This window comes from Rhinatrema bivittatum, chromosome 11 (genome assembly GCF_901001135.1).
Source record: "Rhinatrema bivittatum chromosome 11, aRhiBiv1.1, whole genome shotgun sequence".
NCBI classification, from domain to species: domain Eukaryota; kingdom Metazoa; phylum Chordata; class Amphibia; order Gymnophiona; family Rhinatrematidae; genus Rhinatrema; species Rhinatrema bivittatum.
In genome coordinates, this window is record NC_042625.1 from 76,003,618 (window position 1) to 76,009,630 (window position 6,013).

Here is a 6,013-nt window from a genome sequence, read left to right on the forward strand (position 1 = left end):
TACCCAGGGAGTGGATGTGGAGTGTGCACGAATGGCGAATGTGCGTGGGAGGAACACGTGTTCCGTATGTGCGGTGCCTGTGCACGGTCAGACCCATGCAATCCCATGTGCTCAGGCTGGCGCACAAGTTAACCCGCGGTTACATGCACATCCATAAGCCCTTTTGCAATAAGGGGGATTAGTGCGTTCAAACCGGGGTACTGCTAACAGCGCTCATCACACGTGAATGGCATGCGGGTAAGGCTATGAACTATTTCCCCTTATGTAAAAAATAAAATGTGTGCACCCCGAGACGCACATTTTAACCCTCAAAAATTAACACCAGTCCCGGAGCTGGCGCTAAGGCTAGAGGAGCCCCCAAAAATGTAACAGAAAATCATAAAATACTGCTTTTCTGTGGTTCCTCCGACTCAATATCGTGGCTCTATTAAGTCGGAAGGACCACAGAAAGCAACAACTTGGGGGAAAAAAAAAAAAAGTGACTTGCTGGTAATCAGGTTAGGGAAACTGACACTCAAGTAACCAGCGTCCATCTTCCTAACCCGTGGCTGTGCATAGGTTAGGAAAACGGAAGCAAATAAAATTGAAGTCTGTTTTTCTAACCCTCGCACAGCCACTTCTCCTGGGCACCCGATGCCAGGGAGGCGCTAGGGACGCACAGTTTTCCCCTAGCGCCTCCTTTTTAATGCACCGGCTCGTTTGCCTACTGCACCGCGCGGCCCGGCAGAGGTGGATGGGCGCGCGTTGGGGGAGCGGGCGCTGAATCAGGAGCACCCGTTTTTCCTGCGCAGATATCGCATCGGGCCTGTCTCTGTATAAAGCAGCACGTGCATATGATGGGAAGGTAAGAAGACAGGTCTAAGCCTTTAGCATCCTGGCCGGTGCAGTCCAGGACGAATGGACATTTTCTCCTGACAGAGAGAGAACCATTTTAGCCAGCACTGCCCTCGTCCCCTTTTTTTTTTTTTTTATGGCACAAATACAAAAAATTGCAAGCATTTTTGGGCCATTTTCGTGGGATGTTGTTTTCAGTTTGCTCCATTTGAAACAACCCGAAATTGACCTCATTCACTGCACTTTTGGCATTCTCTATAAACGAATGCATCTCTCTAACACACATCCTTCAGCGATGCCAGAAGCAGATTCAAAGACAGGAAATGTTATTGGCACAGTACGTTGGACACACATCCATACATAAATAGGGCACTATCACAGCCATTTCCATGGGCGAGACAGTGGTTTACCTGTGGCAATAGGCTCTTGGAAAACCGTCCATCCTCAATGCAGATAAAAATAATGCACATTGCTAAATTGCATGGTCGCTTGTTCTGTACTTGGCGAGGGTCTATGCTCTGCATGTGTGACCAAGACTGTTTCCTACAACCTTCCTAGGCGGGGAAGCAGGCTTGGCTAAGATAAGAAACCAGGCACTTCTTTGCCGTAAGCAGAAGCAGCGTCGCTGGAGCAGGCATGGGGGTAAGCTGTCTTTCCTCTTGGCACTGAAAAGGTTAATGGATCCGTGCTGGAAAACACTGTCATCAGGAATCGCTTCTCACCTCACCCGCCCCCAGTTATAGGCGCATCTGTCACTTTCAAGCTGCCAGGCTGCTTAAAGCAATGGAGACAGACAAGTAATGCTGGGGAGAATGTGTTACCGTTTCCTGTTAAACTGATGAAAGTCAGACTCAAGGAGAAGGGCTGGAGATACTTTGAGTGCTGTGAATGTGCAGGCCGCCCGCCCGCCCCTGTACAACCAACACAGAAGTCACTGAAGTGCTCTTCTGCCAAAGAGCTGGTGAAGGGGGCTGGGCTGCAGGGAGATTAAGTCACATAGAAGAGAGGCAGGGTCTGCCCCAATCTCATTGCAAGACAGGCCAAAGGGCCAAGCCCCCTCCAGAATATTCCCCAAGGGGATCTGTGCCACCTGCTCTTGAAAAAGTGCCTAAACCAGGGGCAACAAAAGCCCAAAGCAGATCCCAACTTTAAAAAGGACAGCGACAGCTTCTGCCATCAGGATGGGGCCAAGAGGTTCTTAACCTACCACCGAAGCAGATTCTCATGATTGATGCCGAACTATACCCTGGGGGGGGGTGGGGGGGGGGGGATACAGGATATTCAAAAGGAAAAATACTAAAACAGTTTAAAGAAAACAAACCCTGCTATGCCGGTCCCAGGATGAGAAGGCACCAGCGAGGAAGGGAACGTGGAGAAGAAAATCACGGGAGCGTGGGAGACAGAAGAAGAAAAGGAGAAAAAGACAGATAAGGAAAATGAGAGAAGAACAAAACAAAGGCAAGTAAAAAGAGACAAAGCGAGAGGCAGTATTAGAAATACAAAGAGATAAGTGCAGAATGAGAGGCAGAGAAAGACGGAAATAAGAGCGAACGATCTCTCTCCAAGTCAGTGCCCTGCTCTGCTCCCAAGGTATTTTACCACACAGACGTGGAGCTCATTAATTCAGGACCAGTCTCTCTCTTCCCGTCAACTGCACCTTCAGAATTAATAAAGGAAATTTTAAAGACAAAGTCTATCCATCTTGTCTTTCTTATTTTGCAGCCACTCAGTGGGGATTTCTGCAGAGATGGATGCTTTCATGCTCGTGCCGGGTGACCTCCACTGCTGCCCTCTCTACCAGGGCTCCCAGGCTCTTGCCTTCCCCCCCTGGTTAGGGCAGGATGAAGGATCCCTCCCTGTTCCCAGGGCAGGTCTAAGGTTTCTGGCTCCTCTGGGCAGCTTCAAAAGTTGGGAAGCCCCTCCTTCACCAAGGCCAGTGCTGATGCCTCGGCTGCCCTGGATAGGTCCCGCCGCGACTACTAATACACGGGTGCCTGCATTGGGGGTAGGGAGGCACTCTGAGCTGCTGCCTGCTCCTAGGCCCCGCAGTCACCTGCCTCCACCTCCTCTGGAAGCAGCTAGGGCCGCGGTGTCACAGAGACTGGGAACACATGACAGCCCAGTCCATGGCTGCCCAAGATGGCAGTGGGGAAACAGAGGAGGGTGCCTTGTGATGTCACAAAAAGGGGGGGGGGGAGGGGGCAGAGAGCGATTTTACTGCCTCTTGCAGCTTGCTACCTGGGTCATGCCAGCCCAGGGACGAAACTCTATAATGAGGACAACCTACATTTGCATTATGGAGGGCACAGGGAAGAGAAGCAAAAGTTAACAGTTCATGTACCACCTCTGCCCAAAATTACAAGAATAGACCACCACCAATGTCAGGCAATACAGCTGGAATTTTAAACACACATGTAATTAAAAACTTCCTAATCTGATATTTAAATGAAAATAAAGATTATTTTGTCTCTGTCCTCTGCTTTAATTTTCTGGCTTCTCCCAACTCCTTCTGTTTCTTTTTACATGACATTTCTCTCTGACACCTTCCTGTTCCCCACTCGGCTCCCTCTCTGCCTTAACCCCTCCCGGACTTCCATCAGTGTCCCCTCATCTCCCTCTTCACACCCCTGTCCCATTTGTCATTCTGTCTCATTTCCCTCCTGTGTTCTCCCCATGTTTCTTATACCATTCCCTCCACTTCCCCTCTGTCTCTCTCCCCTTTCACCCCATTCTAACCCCCCTCTGCCCTCCCTCCTTTGTCATCGCCTGTTCCTGTATCCTTGTTCCATTTCTCTCCAGTGGCCCTGTCTCTCTCTCTCATCCCGCAAGCTACCTGCCGTTCCTTTCCCCAGCCGCTGGCTCAGCTCCTCGCTTATGTAGCACACAAGGGTCTACTGCAGCGGTATGACCCCTGCACTATAAGCGGCAGGTCCCACAAAAAACAGGATCTATGGGTCCCTGCAGCTTTGGACTAGGTGTGTTGCGCTGCTTTGGGTTGAAGCAGTCATGCTCTCGAGCACAAGGCACAAATATGGATGGCATCCAGTAGCGCTGGAGCTGCCAGAAGGGGTAGCTCTGGCGTTGGCCACCACTACAACAGTGGCTGGGGGTAAGTGATTCCACCCTCATTGGCCAGAAGAAATAGCTTCAGTGTTTGTATACAGTTGTATAAAGTACTGAACCATATAAAATTCATGGAGTAGTGATCCACGCATTAAGCATGGAGCTTTGAAACCTCTTTTTGCCAAAATTCTTCAGTTGCCTGGGATCTTTGTGTGCTGGTGTGTTTGAATATATTCTTGTTTTCTTCCCCCTTTTAAGAGTCGATTCCACCACTACTGACTGATAGGGTAATTTTACAATTCCAGCTTGAAATCAGGTTTCCTTGCTACAGGGGCACAGAAATGGGATTTTCCCCACATTCTCATTTGTAAATCTTGCAGAATATGATGAACCGGGATAGCTTCTAGATCCCCTAGCACTTCCACATCTGCAGGAGGGTGTTTGCCCTTATGTACAGTCCCTCCAAGAGCTTTTTCCAGTTTGTCCAGAAATCTAGAGTAGGAAAGGTCTTCTGGGAGAGAAAATTGTTCTGGGGCGGGGTTGGAGGGAAATCCCATCAATCCTTCTTCAGAGCCGAGAGGTAAGGGAAGACGGATCCAGGAGTCCAATGATGAAGGTGGAGACTGAGGAGGGAACCTCAGTCACCTCAGAGGAGAGGACTCCTGGTACGTATCCTTCCGAGTGACCAGGGTCCGCCGCATGCCAATGCCATGGACTAGAAACCCAATGGGGGTTCCAATGGAGAATCTACATGTATTGGGGATTCTGGAAGTAAAGAGGACATCTTGGAAAGGAACGATTGAATGGTACCTTCCTTATCTTTAGCCACTGATGAGGTAAAGAAATCTTTCACCAACTCTGCTACTTGGTCAAGAGGTTGCCGTGCCCTCTGACCAGGTCCAAATGGTGGAACACCTTCTCATACTAGAATGGAATGCTGAATATCTTCTGGGTTTTTTAGAATTTGTCCCGCAGGATGACCGGAAACACCAGAGAGCAAATAAGATATGGTGTTTCTAGACAGATCTTGTGACAATAATTTCATTGGCAAGAGTACTTTAGTAAATCCGTGGTGGAAGGGGGTTCATAGTGAAGAACTTGCCCTGACCAGCATGTAGCTGCCTGGGAAGATTTGCAGTACGATGCATCAATGCTTCCAATGGTTTAGTAGGCAAAGGCTCGATGTTCCAAGGCTCAATGCGTCAAAGTCTTGTGCATCAATTGAATCAGTGCACTTGAGCCTCTGTGCTTCTTCAGTGCCTGATGCTCCAGTGCTTCCGCAGAGTGGTGACTCCTTTTCTTTGACGTATGGCAGCTGTTTACTCAACCCCGAGGATTCAGCCTGATCGACTATCGGGGGAGATATTTTAGAGGAGCTGGTGCTCATTCTGTTCCCGGTGAGGCAGACGAGGCTGCACATCAGGGACTTATTGTGGCTTCTACAAGACTTACACAGTTCCTCCATTTTCCAGGACTACTGCATTCATGGGGACATCCGTCTGCAATTGTAACAATTCACTTGGCCAAGCTCGGGCCTCAGTCAGTAGTAGAAGAGTTTGTTTCCATCTGTAATGCCACAGGCAGTCTTCAAAATCATTACTGTGGCTTTCTTCTTGAAAGATATTCTGATGAAAAATCTTTTTATTTTTTTTTTTACCCCAAAAAGATAGCAGCAGCAAAGCAGCTTTAAAGGTAAAGTTTTGAAATGTTTTAAAGACAAAAAAACAGAGAGAAGAGGGTTATGCCCATGCTAGTGCTCACACACAAAAAAAAATGTGAGGGGGCTCACAAAACAACCTCCAAGTGGGAATTCCCACACATGCTCAGTAGGGCAATAGCTCTATGCGCTATGAGAGAGTAGTATATTCAGTGCCACTGGATGACATCACGCACATGGTATGGCTAATTCAGTCTACTTATTGATGGAAAAAGATAATACATTTTGTCTCTCTCTCCTGTTTATTTTGCTATTGCATTATTTGAGACGGCAGCATCTGTCTCTTGTTTTAATTATAGATTTATTTTATATTACTTCTCTCTCCTGCATGTTTACTTTGCATATTTTATGGATTTTTGCAATCTGGTACTCCATATTGTTGGAAAGCATCAATAAAAA